The 18977-nt window shown below is 44.5% G+C and overlaps 5 non-coding genes across 5 annotated transcripts; 1 reads left to right on the forward strand and 4 right to left on the reverse strand.

The window, feature by feature from the left end:
* Nucleotides 1-1019: 1019 nt before the first annotated feature.
* Nucleotides 1020-1092, reverse strand: trnar-ucg (transfer RNA arginine (anticodon UCG)). Its single transcript has one exon. It is a non-coding gene; the product is annotated as a tRNA-Arg (tRNA).
* Nucleotides 1093-2284: 1192 nt separating this feature from the next.
* On the forward strand, nt 2285-2358 carry trnan-guu (transfer RNA asparagine (anticodon GUU)). Its single transcript has one exon. It is a non-coding gene; the product is annotated as a tRNA-Asn (tRNA).
* A 3651-nt stretch (nt 2359-6009) lies between these two features.
* trnar-ccu (transfer RNA arginine (anticodon CCU)) lies at nt 6010-6082 on the reverse strand. The gene has a single exon. It is a non-coding gene; the product is annotated as a tRNA-Arg (tRNA).
* A 12002-nt stretch (nt 6083-18084) lies between these two features.
* On the reverse strand, nt 18085-18158 carry trnal-aag (transfer RNA leucine (anticodon AAG)). Its single transcript has one exon. It is a non-coding gene; the product is annotated as a tRNA-Leu (tRNA).
* Nucleotides 18159-18715: 557 nt separating this feature from the next.
* On the reverse strand, nt 18716-18786 carry trnag-acc (transfer RNA glycine (anticodon ACC)). Its single transcript has one exon. It is a non-coding gene; the product is annotated as a tRNA-Gly (tRNA).
* Nucleotides 18787-18977: the final 191 nt, after the last annotated feature.

Below are 18977 nucleotides of genomic sequence, written 5' to 3' on the forward strand. Positions count from 1 at the left end.
CGGTGTTTTTTAGAACAAATTGCTTACACTTCTGTAAGGAATACCCAGTACGTGCCTTTGTCAGTCATTGCTCACCATACCTGTAACTTTCTTATCTAACTCACTTCCTCAAATGGTGAAGGTCCACAAACATAAATGAAAAAAAAACCCTTGTTGTAGATGAGGTGCACAAAAAAGCAGCCCCTGATAGTGTATAACACATTTATACTATTGCAGAGACACATGTAACATATATATACTGTATATATATATGAAACAGAAATAGAAACAGAAACAGGAATCGCTTACTCACCTGGAGAATCTCTGTAGGAATATCTAGCATTTATCAATGGAAATAAAAGCTGCTTTAATACAGTGCATGTTCAAACTCAAACCCTCAGCTGCTGTTCTTGTTTGTTTTGGGACAAATTGCAACTGAGCATCGCATGAGCCGTTACGTACCCTTATCTGTTAGGGAATTTCAAGGGAGGAGTTAGGTCAGAATGGGTAGGCTGCAAAACAACAAGTAAAGATTTATTCCAAGATGAAACGTTGTGGCGGTTTTCTTATCTTTTCAGCATGGACTAAACTTTTACGTGTTCCTTATATGCTATATATGTATATATTAGCACCAATGTCGTTCTTAAAAACTAACATGAAATTGTCAGGGACATTCAGCTATATACAAAGACGAGACAGACAAAGTAATAATTCTGTATTAACGTGGCCTACATATTGACGCAATGGTCGAACTAACTGACATGTTCTGATTCAGATCCCCTGCAGTTCATGCCAATTAGAACAATAGCAATGCTGAGTCCTCCCCACCCTACTGAGCACAAATTCAGCTGCTCTCCAGTTCTGTTCTGCATGTTTTTTCATTGCATTTGAGCTCGGAGCTGGAGATGATCTCCATACAGTTCTGTGTTCACCAGCCCGCACTTGCGTGCTAATTTACGGGTTGTGGCAAATGCTTTTCTATAGTTCACATACATGACGCCAACCTGTTACCGAGGAACCTGAGAGGTTTAAAAGCCTCACGAGCCAGGCAGGACTCGAACCTACAATCTTCTGATCCGAAGTCAGACGCGTTATCCATTACGCCACTGGCCCATAGAACATGCACTTGCACTCCACCACAGAGAGCTCTACACTGCTACTAGTAGTACACTTCCCCATCTAAATTTTCACAGCAAGAAACTTGTGTTTCCTACTATTTTTATCAGGTTTAAAATATCATCTCCTTAAAACAGAAAAAGTGTTGATGTGTCGTGCTGAAATTCCGATTGATTTTGAATTCAAAGAAAAAGGTTTTCTTCCAAAACACCATGAAATTGTCACATCTTGCAGACAATAGGTGTATTCCATGTTGAAAAGAGAAGAAAGAAAACCATGGAGCCTTTTACAGGTGTGAGGCTTCTTCAGGTGTGAGAAGACCTCACAGTCGAAACGCTGTGTTTCCGTTCTTCTCTTTTCAGCATGCAATAAACCTAGTACTTGTTCCTTTTCAGCCGAGGCATGCTGACGTAGCTACCCAGCTGAACATCTTGCAGACTCTACAGTACTTCTCTCCTGTAGAAGTAAAGCAGGGCTTGCTGGGTGAGCTTTTGCTCCAGTAAATTAGGTCACGTGTCATGTTAAATCACTTCTTCTAAACACAACATTTGCTGGTGCTAGCTTTCCCCATGAAAAGAGACATTTCCCTTACAGTACATGACATATCGTTTTTATTCTATCAATAAGTATAGAAATTAAACAAAAGAAAAAATGGTGTCACCAAAGAATGCACAGCTCTGTCGCCTTGGGGAGGTGTCAAGGGCATTGAGCTCCTTGGACATGAAAAGTGCCCGATAAATGCCATTTCTCATCATTTCTCTTGGCGTCAGTTCTGCTATTAAATGGGACGGAGGCAACGGGCTCAGAGAGCAGGTTAAGTGCACACCGAACGCAGATGTGTCCAAGTGTCTGTAAAAGCGCGGTGCTCTGCTGGCGCTGTTCCCTAGTGGCTTAAAGTGCCCGCCTAGTAAGCAGGCGATCCTGGGTCTGAATACCAGCGGTGCCTCTCTCCGTGTCTTGTTGTGCCGAATGTATCATTTCAGACAAACATGTACAGCTTGGTTCAGTTTAATGCAAGAATTCATTTCCTTTCTGGAATAACTTGTTTTTGAAGAAATCCATACAGCTTGTGAAAGATGAAATCCATTTCTTGGTTGTCAGTGGAAAAAGATTGCCGGCTGCAAGAAGCGCAAGTGATTGTTTTCTTTGACCATAAACCTGCAAATGTAGGGAGCACAAGCGGCTGTCAGTCTCTGTGGCGCAATCGGTTAGCGCGTTCGGCTGTTAACCGAAAGGTTGGTGGTTCAAGCCCACCCAGGGACGCATGTCTCCGTTTTTCCAATGTAAACATCATCACCGCTAAAGAAGATGGCGCAGAAGGCTCCACAGTCGAAACGTTGTGCTTCTTTTCTTCTCTTTTCAGCATGGAGTAAACCTTTGCTTGATCCTTTGCAGCCTACGCATGCTGACACAGCTACCTTTCTCTTAACGCGCCTCAATCATTATTCACCAAAACCATCAGCAGAATGTGTCGCCTTTGTGGTGATGTCACTCCTCTGCTTCACAAATGTCCTTAGTGACGGACCATTTCTTTCTGCCATTTTTCCGGAGCGGTTATTGATTGCTCCATCATTTCCCTCATACTTTCCATCCCTAGATTGAAAAAAAAAAAAAAAACAGAAACAGGCTGACAGGACGACAATCAAATTGCAAAAACTCATCAAAGCACTCGATAGAGTATTTGAATCCACAAGTAGCTACGAGCAACTTTGTCCTGGCTTGCATAAAAGTCGGAAAATGTCAAAAAGAAAAAGATGGTGGCTTTTTCATATCTGTTCTTTTATTTTTAGTTCGTTGGCTCTTCTGTCCATTGTCCTCCTGCCTGGCTCTTGACCTGTGACTGTCTGAACGCACACATTAGACTTTCAGGCGGGGGATTTGTCCTGAGCCTCTGTGAAAGACCCACCCACCCCCATAAATAACTGCTCTAGAAACACATGAATGCAAAACTAAACCACAGCTTAAAGAGGAGCTTGTCATGACCGCCAGGCAGTTAAGACCAACTCTTAAGCAATCTAAACAGCACCAGCAGCGGGTGATTATTAACAAACGCCGCCGCACGAGTTAACCCACCTGCACACACTCCACCGTGCGGTACGCAGTGCTATTTTTACCATCTTTACCTGCTTCCCGCTGGTATTGAGTCTACTCCTTGAGAGCTCTACCTGGCGTTTTTTCCATTACCTCGTTTATTCTGGATATTGGACTCCCCTTCTGCCTTTTCGACTTTGGACCTCGCCTCTCACCTCGGACTGTTTGCCACCAGTGTTCTCCCTGGATTACGACTTACCTTACGCCTCTTGACCACGAAACAAAGCAAAGCAGAGCAAAACAAAATGAACAAACGAAAACCCTCACGTCCCGCACTTGCATATAACGCCGTTACGTGCCCAAACGGTATTGTACGTCATCCTAGCACTGCACCCCGGGGCGTACGGTATATGGGAACTAGCACACACCACGAATCGTCTCGAATCACTCCCTACAGCTGTAAGGCACCTTGAAGCATGCACCCCCAACATTCTTCTTTGCGCATTTGTGAAAGGTAAACTCTTGAGCAAACTCTGAACCAGCTCTAAGGAAACTAATCTGATTAGACGTTACTTTGACTCATCTTTTAAGGGACCCTTGTTAATTGGAGAAATCAATGATTTCGAATGAATTCTGTATGCGTTAAAAGACAGCTATACACAGAAAACATGCAGGACACTTCTCATGATGTTTCCCGAGCCAAAACACAGTGCGTTTTTCCAAGCCATCTGACAAAGCCCGCCCACTGAAAACTGCAGCAAATCGTGTAAAGACGTTCAACTTTGTAACTACTGCACGCACAGGAAGCAGAATAAATTCCTCTTTTCAAACTGTCAAAGGTTTGCTTTGCGAACACTGCAGGACATCGCACAATGTCTTTTGAACGGGGACAAACGATTTCTTATGGGGCACAGTAAGTACAGACGTTTAAAAAGCTCCACTCATGCCGACGATGCAGCATGAAGAAGCGCAACCTAACGTTTGCATTCCTAGCAAATTCCTTTTATTTTTTGATAAATAAAGACAGTCTTGTTTAACAAACAACACACACAACATTTTACATTGTCAATTCAATTCAAATCAATGTATTTCTATATAGCGCCTTTCACAACAAGGTTGTCCCAAGGCACTTAACAATGCAAGTTGTTAAGAGCCTTGTGTCTAATATGCCGCCTAGGTAACGTGCTGTCTCTTTGAGGCAAATGTTTAAATCCTCTGAGTTAAGTGCTGAAGTTATAGTAGTCCTATCAGTATTGTTGCCTCCGATCAACAGATCCTCATTTTTCTCAGAGTTGAGTAACAAAAAGTTTTCACACATCCAAGTATTTCCTTCCTTAATGCATTTAACTAAACTGATAATAGAAGAGTTGTCGTTTGGTGTAAACAAAATGTTTATTTGAGTGTCATCAGCATATGAATGAAAGTTCATATTATTTTTTCATATTATCCTACCTAGCAGCAGCATCTAGAGAGAGAGAGCAATATTGGTCCCAGCACTGATCTTCTGGTACCCCAAATTGAACTGGTGACATTGATGAAGCAGTACAATTATTAGATATTTGAACATAATGAAAACGATGAGTTAAATGTGAAGTAAACCACTGAAGGACGGTTCCAGATAAGCCAACCTCAAACTCAAGCCTGTGTAACAAAACAGAGAGGTCAACCGTGTCAAAGGCAGCTCTAAGATCTAGAAGCACAAGCACTGTTGCATTCCCCGCATCAGTAGCTAAGAGAATATCATTTACGACTCTTGTTAATGCAGTTTCAGAAACCAGACTGAAATTTCTCAAGTATATTATTTGAATCCAGATACGATTGACGTTGGGCAACAACTATTCTCCCAAGACTTTTAGATTGAAATGGGACCTTTGAGACAGGCCTGTAGTTGTTAAGAACTTGTGGATCCAAATTTGACTTCTTAAGGAGCGGTCTAACAACCACTACCTTAAATTGATCAGGTACAACGCCTGACGCAAGCGATGCATTCATCATGCTAATTATAGGTCCTGCCAGTCCTTCGAGGGAATCTTTGACTAGCTGAGTGGGGATGGGATCTAGCGAACAGGTGGTTGACTTTGTCTTACGTCTGTGTTCATGAGTCCACCATAAGAAGAAATCTGAACAGGAGTGGTGATCATGCGAGGTCACCATGGAGGAAACCACTGCTCTCCCCCCCAAAAAAACCACCACTGCCCCTCTCAAGTTTGCTAAAGACCACATGGATGTTCCACAGCAACTCCTGGAACAATGTTCTGTGGACAGACGTGACAAAAGTTGAAAGTTAAAGGAGTACATCAACAACAGAGTGGCTGAAACAGAAGAAATTCCGTATTTTGGGATGGCCAAGTAAGAGTCCTGACCCCAATCCCATTGAAGTACTGTGGCGTGATCTGAAGCAGGCCGTTCAGTGCAAGACATCCCAAAAATATACATGAACTGAAACAGTTTTTCATAGAGGAATAGGCCAAAATACCTCCTAACCGCTGCTCAGGTCTGACCAGCCGCTACAGAAAGTGGGGGTTGAGGTTTTTGTCATAAAGGAGGTTCCACTAGCTCCTTAATATAAGGGTTCACGTACTTTTTCCATCAATGACCTTGATTGTTTAAACCATTTGGTCAATAAAGAAACAGCAATGTCAAATGTTGGGCGTGTGTTGTTTGTTAAATCACACTCTCTTTATTAATTATTATGACTTAGATAAAGATAAGATCACATGTTAGGAGCCATTCATGCAGAAATCCACATCATTCCGAAGGGCTGTTTACAAAAGTTTTTCTCCCAACTGTATGTGAGAGAAAAGCAGAGACGCTCACTGAGTAAGGTGGGGTTGTAGCTTTGCAAATCACAAGGACATTTGTATGCTCAAAATGGGACAGGAGCACCCCAGATGGGACTCGAACCCACAATCCCTGGCTTAGGAGGCCAGTGCCTTATCCATTAGGCCACTGGGGCACACTGGGGAAAGTTAGGCAGCAGAAGGTTTACTGTGACCTGAGAAGGACCGGCATCCAATCACGGTGGTACACACACACACACGCTCTCACTCATCTGAGCTACACGGCTACCAAGATGATCTCAGGTGCGCCGAGCTGGTACGGAACATATTGAACTGATCGACGGCGAATTGTCTCTCAGACAGGCTTTTCACCTCTAAGCTCCCTGACTGACAGTGATCAGCTAGGTAGTGAAACAGTCAGCTGCTTCTAAGCCTTAAACAGCTGCATCGCGGCGCTTCCACAGAGAGATGATTTGAAAGCCAAACATCGCCCATTGGGAACACCTTACTATCACTAGTTTAAGAGACTCTTAAGGTCTTGCAGAGGTGCCTGTCTAATAGCATGCGCTTTGCAAGCTATAGGTGTTTAGGCTGAGGCAGAATGCCTGTTAACAAAATGTTTTTCTAAAGGGGCCTCGCACTCTTTTCCAAGCAATGGTCACCATCCCCACCGAGTGTCACAATGTGGTCATGTCCTAGGACATCACCTGTTAGTCTCCATTTGTCTGCCACCAACACTTTAGGTTACGGGGTCACAACCGCACCCCGGAGACCAGAGGAGCCGTTGGCGTTCTGGCGGCGCAGATTGGGCTGAAGGTGGGGCGCTTGAATCTCGCTGTTGGAGGCCGTCTGAAACTGACCCAAGCCTTTCCCTTGAATTAAATGTAAATAAGAAATGAACCCCAGATGCACATGGAATCAATCACGTGTTTCCTTTGAGCCGTTTCAGAGACTGCTCCAGAGTTTACCTTGCACAGATGCGCAAAGATTAATGATGGGGGTGCACGCTTCCAGGCGTCTTACAACTGTAGGGACTGATTAGAGACAATTCGTAGCTTGTGCTCATTTCCCTCTATTCCCCGTGTTGCAGTGGTAGGATGACGTAAATTCCTGCTTCGACACATAACGGGATTATAATCAAGTGCAGGAGCTGAGGGCTTTAGTTTTGTTTCGTTTTCCATGGCGTTCGTAAGCGCGCAAATCAAAGGCAAATTCCTGCGTCTAACACGAATGTAAATGCTTTTGAAAGTGCAGTGTGGTGCAGCTTGTAAAATCCTTGTCCACATTTGTGGTTTGTTGATGTTTGTTCTGTCTGCCAAAGTTGCATTTTGACATCCGGACGGGGGGACTTTAACATTTGAAGCCACCTCGCAGTCCGTGTTTGATTATAGGAGGAATGCGGCGGCGGCGGGCTCGCTTTTGTCGTGGTCGAGAGGTTAAGGCGATGGGCTCGAAATGCGTTGGCGACTCCCCGCGCAGGTTCGAAACCTGCCGACTCCGGCGTCTGCCGTACGTCGCCTTGTGTCTGCGCGGCAGAGGCGAAGTGCTGCTTCTCCTTTCCCGGTACTATAAAAACGCTAAATCGCTTGGACCCGCTGCCATGGAAAGCAAGACTTCAGATAACCACACATTTTGCGTTCGCACCTCTGGTGCTCTACTTATGCCTTTGAAAACCTAATGAATAAAGCTGAAAGAACCGACACGGTATGTAGGTGCTCGTAAAGCACGCAGTAAAGAACTGTTAACAGCAAGGGTTTCAGTGGGTTAACTGAGGAGAAGGCGTGATCACTAATTGTTGACTTTTTATTTGGTGTTAGAAACACTCTTACTGTGCATGACGTGCAACAAATGTAGCCACAGAAATTGCATCACGCTTTCATGTATGCTATTGCAGACCCCAACGTTGCCTAGATAGAAAACCGAAATAGCCGTGGGTTTGCTTGCTGGTCTGAAGGATCTCTCTTCGAATCTCTATCATTTGTCAATGGAAGTAAAAGGCGTTGCAATCTCATACGTTCAGAATCAAACCCGCAGCTGTTGTTCGACTTTATTTCTTGACTAATTACAACTGAGTGTCGCATGAGCAGTTACGTAAACTTGTCTGGTATATTTGAACACAAATGCCGTTCTTCAATTAAAACTAACAGTACATTGTCAGGGACATTCAGTTCTATACAAACAAGAGACAGACAAGAGAATATTTCTACCTTTCATGTGGACTACGTGTTGACTTACTGATCGGAATAATTGAAAAGTTCGGGTCCATAGCGGATGCAGTGCGTGCTAATTAAAACAGCAACGCTAAGCTCTCAGCACCGTACTGAGCCCAGGTGTTTTTCTAAAGCTGTCAGGTGCAGTTCATTTACATGAAGGAAATCTCTTACTGGGTACAATTACAATGCAGTAAGTAGCACAGACTACTTAGGGAGCAGCCCGATGCGTTTAAAAATGACCCGAGCCAGGTAGGAGTCGAACCTACAATCTCCTGAGTCGTAATCAAACGCGTTATTCATTGCGCCACTGGCCTTGGTGTGACGCTGCTGGACTGTAACCCAGTGAGCTCAGCCCTGCAACTAGTAAAATATTACCCCCGGTCCATTCTTTTCCAAAAGTGAGAAACACCTGTTTTCTACATGTTGTCTGTTTTAAAACCATATCTCTTTAAACCAAACCAAGAGTTTGTCTTTTGCACTGATATTCTGATTCATTTCGATTTCAAAGAAAAAAAACATTACCTTCCAAAGCATCATAAAATTGTCCCTTCTTCCAGACTCTACTTCTCTCTTGTAGCAGTACAGCAGACCTTTCCAGGTGAGCAGATCATAGAGTCCGAAATGAGCTTCCTCCATCAAGCAAAGTACCTGAACATGACTCTATCTTCATAAAAGCGCCCCTGTAATAAAGAAATTAAATCCGAAATCAAGAGGGCAGTTGCCTACTGAAATACAAGAAGTCATCAATTTTAACCTAGCAACACATTAAAGGCTACATCTATACAAGTACGATTCTAAAAATGCTCACCAGATTACGTTTTAAGAAGGACCTGCGCCTCAGGTTCCGCCGAGATCTTAACTCGGATGGCAGGATTCAGAGTCCGGAGTGCGGACTGATGGCGCACGGAGGGTCCATGTACTGTGGATCTCTCAGTGATCTTCCGCGTATTCAAACCGCCAGCGTGTGATTCCCCTGTCCCCGTGACCTCATTGCTCTGCTCTCTCCTCTGTGCAGCCGAGCCCGACTCACGGTAAAGTGAAAAAAAATATGCCCTCAACGTGAGATTTAGTCTGGAGCGAGGATAGATGTTACCTTTTTATCATTGAACAGGATGTATGTGATGTGGCGACTAGGTTCAATTTTGTATCCTCTTTAAAAGATTAAGGACTGGGGTGAGCGTGATTTACCACCCTTTCAGCTAAGAACCCGACGTGCGCACCGTTTAAGCTGCATAAACTCGGTCGTTTAACTCTTCTCCATTAGTAGGGTTAAGGTTAAAGAAAAAAACATTGCTGACTTTTTTTATTTGCCAGCCGCTAGCGCTGATTAGCAAGGTTTGTATTTCATGTTTTGCAAGTTGCATCCATTTTAAGAAAAACAAGTCCCGTTAAAGACAGGAAATGAATACTTGCATTTAATTAAGTCTAGCCGTAGGCGGTTGTCCATAATGACCAGTACTGTTCGAGAAGACAGAACAAAGAAGGCATCGCTGGGATTCAGACCCAGGATCTCCTGTTTACTAGACAGGCGCTTTAACCAACTAAGCCACGGCGCCCCGGGAGTGTTGCCCTTTTGCAGCCACTTGGACACACCTTTAGAAAAACATTTTGTTAACAGGCATTCTGCCTCAGCCTAAACACCTATAGCTTGCAAAGCGCATGCTATTAGACAGGCACCTCTGCAAGACCTTAAGAGTCTCTTTAACTAGTGATAGTAAGGTGTTCCCAATGGGCGATGTTCGGCTTTCAAATCATCTCTCTGTGGAAGCGCCGAGATGCAGCTGTTTAAGGCTTAGAAGCAGCTGACTGTTTCACTACCTAGCTGATCACTGTCAGTCAGGGAGCTTAGAGGTGAAAAGCCTGTCTGAGAGACAATTCGCCGTCGATCAGTTCAATATGTTCCGTACCAGCTCGGCGCACCCGAGATCATCTTGGTAGCCATGTAGCTCATATGAGTGAGAGCGTGTGTGTGTACCACTGTGGTTGGATGCCGGCCCTTCTCAGGTCACAGTAAACCTTCTGCTCAAAAAAAGTGAGGTAAAACCTCACTCTGCACAGTAAAACCTCAAAAAAAAAGTGAGGTTTTATTTAATCTCTGACCAAGGGAAACGTTTCATTTTTTCAAAGAAATGTTTGTTAAAAAGTAAAGTCATAGTTCGATGGGATTCAATCATAGACCGTGTGATATGGAAGTCAGGAACCTAACCCACAGCACCACCAGCACAGTCATATGCTGAGTGCTGAAAAAGCACTACAGAAACATTATCGACAGACAATGTACAGCGTGTACTATTCTTGTGTTGCGGTACATGAATATAATTATATCGTTATTAATTTCTAATTTATAACTTTATTAACTTTATAAATTTATTAACGTTATTAATTAATTTCACGACGCACAGACAGGGCGCGGGGAGCCGCCGCCTGCAAACACAGCTCCAGGCAGGACTCCACTCCACAGGAGCCGCAGAGCAGAGGAGATGGGGGCAGCTTAGCTCCTGTGCAGAGACCTGAGCTGCTGTTGCTGCAGACACTGTCTTTTCTGCACTCGGGGTAGGAGTGAATGTTGAGTTGCCCTTAGAAATGAAGCAGAGCACTTCAACGGCACGGGTGTGTGTGTGTGCGCCCTGGTGATTCTGGGAGACAGATCGAACCTGGGCTAAAAGAGAGGGGGCTTAGCCGTCTTCCATTTGCTAGTTTAAAGTTGTACAACCCATTTGTATCTGCTAGGCGGCGCAGTCGCCGTGCACAAAGAACGCTTTGAAAAGCGTCAAAGGCAAGTCATTCTGAGTTGGTCGTTTGTGTTTTCCGTTCAGACGCGAAATGCTGAAATGATCTCTCGGCTCCTCGGTTGTCATTTCTGCTCCGTAAAGGAATCACAGCACCCGTCGGCTTCCAGCACGGTGGGTCGGGACACGATGCCGGGGGTCGGAGAGAGCGATGTCTTCCTCGTTAGTATAGGACCTGTCACCTGTCCCCACCTGTCACGCGGGAGACCGGGGTACATCAGGACGCGCATTGAAGTGAAAGCAGGATGCGCTGCGACATGCACTGTGCAGATCCCGCCACACTAAGAGGTGAGTGGGTCTGTTCGATCACAGCGCTAGGCGAATCCCCAATCCCCTTTTGTGCGTGGCGACAAAAGAAGTCTGTTTCCGCCCGGCTTTGAACCGGGGACCTTTCGCGTGTGAGGCGAACGTGATAACCACTACATTACGGAAACGGTGGTAAGATGTGCCCAGCGGCCCAGCGCTGAGCTTCGCCATTGCGATTCAGCTGCTTCCAGTGCCTTTATTGGAGTGTGCTGATGGACCGTGCTCTCTCTCCAGAGACCAGCACGCCTGTCATGGACGGAGCAGGAAAGGCGCCGCCACATTCTACAGCCCTCTCCACGCAATCGACGAAATCGGGCTACTGAAGTGGAGAAAATCGCCTCTCCAGAAAGTGCAAATATCATCTTGGAGAGTATAAATCCTATTGCCGAAGGTCAGCCCTGTCTACCAGAGTGACCCTCCCACCTCCTGCAGCGATGGTCAGCTCGTCTCACACGCGAGAAGTTTTGGCTGGAAACAAGCGCCCCCTCTTCTCGCACAGTTTGCACGTTCGAGAAGGATCTTCTTCACATTCGCCCATGCAGTTCCCAGTCTTGTGGACGAGGACAAAAAGAGCACACAAGGGCTCATCCAGGAGTTGAACCCAGGACCTCCCACACCCTAAGCGAGAATCATACCCCTAAACCAATGAGCCACGGCAGCACTTTCCATTTTATTCTGTCAGCGAGCTTGAGGACGGGGGAGAGGCGTCATTCGCTCGTCCAGTCAGACCTTCATCAATAAGTCAAGAAAGCCGCAATTACACGACTGCCTTGCAGACGAAGGGCAGTGAACTGCACCCGGTAAGAGGGGAACAAGCGGCACTAGGCGACACCGAGGCATGAGCCCCAGCGAGGGGGGTTAGCTTGCATGGTACAGCGCTCGCTTTGCATGCGAGAGATAACGGGATCATTTACCACGTCCTCCAGGTGTGTGCTTAGAGCTTGATGTGCCGAAAGGTGTCCTTTAGCCTGTGGTCACGCCTTGCATGGAGAGCGTCATGCAGCTGTCAATCATTTTGCAGCCACGCCCCCTCTTCATCTTCTCTCTGCCTTGAGCGTCTCCGCCACTCTCTCTTGACATTTCATGTCAGCATGTCAGAAGTCCGAGTGACGTTTTTAATGGCTGAGTGAGGGCACGATGCTGAAGCAGAGAGGCCACTTCAGCCAGAGAGACTTGTGCTAGGTGAGATCTGAAAAACGGACTCGCAACAGAAACAGACCAAAAAAGTATCGGTGAGATCAAAAGGCAAATGCAACATCCAGCAGAGGGCGTCTAAAGATTAGGGAACGGGCGACTGAAATCCATATGAGGCAAACTTTCCAGCTGTGTACTGCAGCTGGCCTCGTTGGCGTAGTTGGTAGCGCGTCAGTCTCATCGTCTGAAGGTCCTGAGTTTGATCCTCACACGGGGCAGGGCTGCTTCCTCTCTTGCTCTTTTCAAACACTTGCGGCAACTGTTCGCTCATAACCACGTCTGGAATGCGTGACCTTTACACGGGGGAGAAGCAACGCCGCATCCCTTTTCTAAAGAACATTCACATTCAGAAATAAGTCAAGAAATTTGCCATTACTTTAGCTCGCGCTGCTGTCAGCCTGCCCATGTTGCCAAAGAAAGATTCACTCGGCGTCAACATGACAGAACAGCGATCACTTGAAAACACTGTTCCACACTCCGTAAGCAAGAACTTCAGTGTTTGCAGTCACCCGATATGCCGATAGTCAAAGGAGCACAAAACATGAAGCGTCAAAAGACAAGATGAGTTGATGGAAAGAGCCTTGAATTGATGAGCACAAAAGTTCAGCTCGTACAATAGGCAACGAAGGTCCCGGCGTCATCATCGCACTTGAAAGGACTGCCTTGCAGACTAAGGGCAGTGGGAGGTTGCTGTTTTCAGATGGAGGCATTGGGATGGTGGGCCGAGATCTATTCTTCTTAAGGAATTCTTCATCGTGAAAGATCGGTCCACAGGTCATCCAAAGAACTTACAAATTTTTTGGACTCAGGGAATCACGTGCTTCCGGAAGGGAGTGAAGTGATCAAACACATGACATGCCCCCTTGATCTCACATGCACAATTCTGCTGCAACATGCACAGCTACCATCCACACCAGGCAGTGGGGCTTCAGCAGAATTTGCTACGCCACCTGCAATTACATATCCAGCTGCACACATATACATGGCCCCTCTGTCCTTTTCAGGATCTCAAAAAAAAGCATAGCGTGGTTTTCCTGTAACCTGATTGACCGCATCTCCCTCAGAATGTGCCCCGTTGCATTCATTGCTGAAGCAGGACGGAGGCTAACGGACATGCCAGAACAGTTAGGCTCAGCGATCTCTCCAAAATATTGTGGTTGTAGTGGAAGAAATATGGTTTAAATTGTACCTTGGTATTTCAAACTCTCTCTAGAATGTTATCCTTTTCTATTTTATTTTGACAGGAACTGGCTAATGACACTAGATGAAAAGAGAAGAAAGAAATCACAACGTTTCGGCCGTGGAGCCTTCTTCAGGTGTGAGGGCTCCACGGCTGAAATGTTGTGTTTTCTTTCTTCTCTTTTAAGCATGGAATAGACCTATTACTTGTTCCTTTGCAGCCTACGCATGCTGACACAGCTCCCCACCTGAACTGCTAATGATGCCTGGTAGTTTGTGGTACTTGGGTATTGTCTTATGTTTGCTCAAACTGCATATGTGTGATTGCATATTTTTGGGTATTTTCACATGTCAATATTTAATTCACTGACATTCCTGTATGCTTGGAAGAAAGGTAGATTGGATTTGGCACAGGACGCCTGCCCATATTAGTTGATCATTGTTGGGCTGGAAAAACAATGATAAAAAGTGTATGAAAAAAGCTCTCTCCAATATTTCCCTTCTCTTCGCCATGGTTACACTGCCTGTTCTTTCTGTCTTTTGTCCTTCTACAAAGATTCCAGGGCTCTTTTTCCACCATAATATCAGAAGCCAAAAAATAACCATCTAATGTGTAAACAGCATTTGTAATGTTGGTAGCTGGAAGAGGTTAAGTATGTTTGCAAGACCTAGTTGATTACACCACAGACTTACTTTGTTGTTGTCAGTTTTTTTTTCTCTTTTAAAGGCTGTAGGTGGGGTGTGATGGACTGTACCACTATCATAGAAGATTTTTTCAGGACACATCCCAGTTCCATAGTAGAATTTATCAATAGTAGAATTCCATAGGACATTATTTACCAACATATTACCCAGTGTGAGACTCTGCCAGTAAACCTCAGAGCATTGAGTTCTCCACTGATAAAGATGGCTGTCTGAAGTCATGAAATCCACTGCTGGAATGCTTGAGAGACTGTAATTGAATCTTGGCTGGAATTAGGCTTTCTATTAGTGTTGATTTTTGGGAATTATGTGGTAAAAAGGGAAAACTCCTTTACTTTAGTCACTTTGAATGTTCAAATGTACAGAACCTGCAAAACTAAGCAATGAAAAAAATCCATCAGCACTCTCATGATAGCATAACTCATAGTCTCTGCTGTTGTGTAACAATACACACTTTCAATTTTCTTATCGCCTGTCTCCAGAGAGAATGTTGTTAGTGCTGATGACCTTGAATTAGACCTTGTTGACTCTGTAAAACAATCTTCCTCTGCTTAGATTTTCACTCAGATTGATTTTGTTCTCAGATTATTCCTGGCAGGACTGAGTTTCTAAGACATGAAAAGTGAAAGAAAAAGTACAGAAGATCAGCCCTTGAATATACAACATTGTGCAGTGAGATTGTTAAATGTATTAGCTGCTATCCCGTGCTAGAGCCTGTCGTGGTAAGCAGTGGATGACAGGATCTAGCATAGATACTAATGAAACACTGTTAATGAAAGATAAAACACTTGAGTCTTATTTTAGTTTTCCATTTCCCTTTCATTTGTGATGTACTGTACAACAGGCCACAGAACATGCACAAAAACAGATATGCACACATTCACACCAGGCAATGACAGTCTGCCCAGTCAGAATCTGAGCTGAGGTATCAGAATTCTGAATTCCCTGAATTCTGTCATGGATCATCCACAATAAGGGCAATGTTTGAACACGAGGATCCCCAGGAGAGAGCCTAGTAACATAAATCTTGGAGCAAAAGCAGATGATTATCTTCATAGTTTGTGTGGTTGAGCCAAAGTTGAGCATGAGGATATGTGAGTCACCATTCTTAGAAATGGATCCAACTTCAGACAGGCGTCAAAAGTAAGAGTATACAGTGCTGGGGCAATGACACTTCAATGATCAGAAGGATAACAAGAGTTTTAATGCATTGAAATTGATTTTCTGGTGATGCACACTGTCATGGAACTATTAATTTTTAAGGATCACTTACTGACGTCAGACAGCTGCCAATTCTCCAGACTGGAAGGATGAACAGTTTATCCCCCTAGGTACCATATTTCCATATTTCGAAGCATTGGAATAATACATGTCATACAGCAACATAAAAACAGGAAGACAAGTATCACAGCCCCTATAATCGGTGTTAGTAACTTAAAAGAAAAACATTCCCCCTGGCCCAAACAGTGATTCTAACCAGGAGAGAAAAGCAGGTGTATCTTTTATGCCTCTCTGTTTATTCACATTGTCTTTTAGTTCTTTCAAATGCTGAATAGCGAGCGTAAGATTTCCGTAATCATCGTCATTAGCTGGAATATATGTACAACAGGAGTCTCCTACTAAAGCATAGACTCCTCCAGATGCTGCATTTTGAAGGTCCAGCACGAACCTGTTCTGAAGTGCCATTAATCTAACTCCCCTTAATTCTTGTTTGATAGCGTCTAAGCCTTCTAACGTGATATTAATAAAAGAGTACATTTCATAAAAAGTCGCATGGGTGAGGCTGTAGAATGAGGCATTAAAGCACATATATAACAAGATGCATTAAATTTCTTTAACTTTACAGTATGATTTATAAATTTATACCACAAATTACTCATATCCCCCTCATTATCAGTTTCATTCAGCCAGTTTGTATACAAAGAGGCTTCATGTTTAGATTCTTCCTCTTTTGGGGTGGTGACAGGCTTCTACATAAAAAGGAAAAGGGCTGTGCACATCAGTCCCAAGCAGGTTATCCCCATCTGTCCTTGTGGAGACATCACTCCTGCGCTTTGCTCAGTTCGTTTGTGACCTTTTTACAGTGGGAAGCATGAATCCAGGGCACCATTTCTGTGACCTTCACAGCAGTGGGAGTGGTCAGCAGCACCTGGTACAGCCCCCTCCACCTGAGTGAACACCATTTCTTTTTCCTGAAGTCTTTCACCAGAATCCAGTCTCCTTATTCACTCATTAGTTCTTACAGCACAGGTAAATCCCTGTGGGCTGGAGCCCAGCATAATCTTAGGCTTTTTTGGTCAACTTTGGTCAACAGATTGGTCAACAACTGGGTAATAACTCTTAGAAAAATCTACACATTGTTCCCCTGCCTCAGCTGTGGCGTTTTGCAGAACAATTCTAGCTGAAGTTGTAAAATTTCTCTTTGTTCCGTTCCTGCAAAACATCTTATTATGAACAAACAAACCACAAAAATCATTTGCATCTAGGGGAATCACTCCCAAGGGTAACCCCCCTTAAAACTATATTGTTCTACCCATCAGGTTCTGCCACTAGATAAGAGAACCTTTCCCATGAAATCATTTTTTGACCTTCATGATCCCTTCAGGGCGTACAATTAGCACAGAAGCAGCAGCTTTAGTCCACATGTTTTTCAAACAGGATATTAACGATATGATCATAACGAATAATACCAGACCCACAAATATGTATTGAACCAGAGACCCTCTCCATGTTCCTAACACAGACTGTAGCCATGCACCAATGCCCCAATCATCTGGATTGCAGGATTTACGAAGAAAATTATTTTCGCAGTAATTAATTTATTATATTTACTATATTTATTATACACGTGTAAATTAATTACTGCGAAAATAATTTACTTCGTACACTGTGCAGAGAGCCGTATACTCCTAGTTGCGGCACACACGATACGTACAGTAAAAAGCCTCAGGCACTGTGTTAGATGTGTTTTCGACGTTATATATGCGTTTATTAATGTCGTCAATTTTACGGTTGCAATTTGACGTTGATTATACGTCGAGGCGACGTATATATACGTATAGCCGTATTTTCGCCGTGAATATACGTATATTTGACGAATCAATGTCCTCTTGGTAAACTCTTGAGCAAACTCTGAACCAGCTCTAAGGAAACTAATCCGATTAGACGTTACTTTGACTCATCTTTTTACGCTCAGTGCTGGATTGCTCAAACTCCAGCTAGGGTTAGGGTTAGCATTCCCACGCTACTTAGACACTTTGTTTACGCTCAGTGCTGGATTTTGGGAACTTCAGGACGAGTGGGAATTTTCTCCTATCTGTCCATTCTGTTTTGTTTTAGAGACTCTTGGCTGCCTATGTTGTACAGTGCAGCGTGAAGGAAACATTTTCCAAAACTGTGTCAGCTTAAAAGTTGTAAGAAAACCCCTCCAGCTGCTTTAACTCTCTTCATTTTTGTAATTTAATGTGACACTCGATGTATAACTGGAGCCTCACATATGCAAATGGTGAGGCTCCAGTTCGACACCACTTTACAGTATATGACAAAAGCATGGCAGACTGTGCCATGACCGGCAGATAACTTCCGCTTATTTTTACCATATTAAACATTGGAAATCCAACCACTTACATTTGTGACACTTGATTTTGGCTCCACCTAAGACACTCTTAAATCTTCAAACACTTTTCTCTTCTCCTGCAACACTCGTCTGTCGGCACTATGTGGCAGCGTTGCATGACAACCCCTCTCACCACGGAAAGGAACCTAACAGCTTTGGTAAGAGAGGAGAAAAGAACCTGGCCCGTACGGGGATCGAACCCGTGACCTTGGCATTCTTAGCACCACGCTCTAACCAACTGAGCTAACTGGCCTCACGACAGTGGTCCTCTCTGTGCTGCAAAAAATCGAACTCAGGGAATTTCTTTTGCCCTCCTTTGAATAGAAAGCCGTGTAATTCAGTGTACGGGCTTTCTCGTGCAGTTTCATGGTTCTTGTAACCCAAATCCTACACTGGCCTGAAGTGTCCCCCCATTTCACAGCATTTTTCAGCTGATTTAAAAAGTACCTAAAGGAGAAGCATTTTTGAAGACCATCAATTACCAAGAGCTTTTGTCAAAGGTTTTGGTGGTCATTTTTAATGACCACAGAGCACTATGACCTCGGTTTTACATCTCATCCGAAAGACAACGCCCTTTTACAACACAGCGTCGCCGTCACTATGCTGGGGCATTGGGACCCGCACAGACCTCAGGGTGAGCGCCCCCCCGCCGGCACCATTAACACCGCTTCCAGCTGGAAGCTTTGTTTTTCCCTGTAGCTTACCCTCATCCGGGTACTGACCTGGCTCACACCTGCTTAGTTTCAGTGGGTTTTCAGTTGCGAGTTGCAAGGGGATGCAAGTGATGGAGCCACTCGCTGCAAAAGCCACTGCATTGGCCGGGAATCAAACCCAAGCCTCCCGCGTGGTAGGCAAGAATTCTACCACTGAACCACCAACGCTCAGTGTCTGGGCCTTCAAAAAAGACGCTTTTTTGGTGCTCTGTGCAAAAAGCGTCGACATGCTTCCAGCTGCAAAATGCCATTTGCGGACACTGAAGAATTTATTTCCAAGGCAGCGGGTACAAGCGATTGGGCGTTTTAAAACCACCAGGAACAGCAAAGAGGCGCGCTTCTTTGATTGCGCCGGAACA

The sequence above is a fragment of the Lepisosteus oculatus genome, unplaced genomic scaffold, assembly GCF_040954835.1.
Source record: "Lepisosteus oculatus isolate fLepOcu1 unplaced genomic scaffold, fLepOcu1.hap2 HAP2_SCAFFOLD_413, whole genome shotgun sequence".
NCBI lineage: Eukaryota > Metazoa > Chordata > Actinopteri > Semionotiformes > Lepisosteidae > Lepisosteus > Lepisosteus oculatus.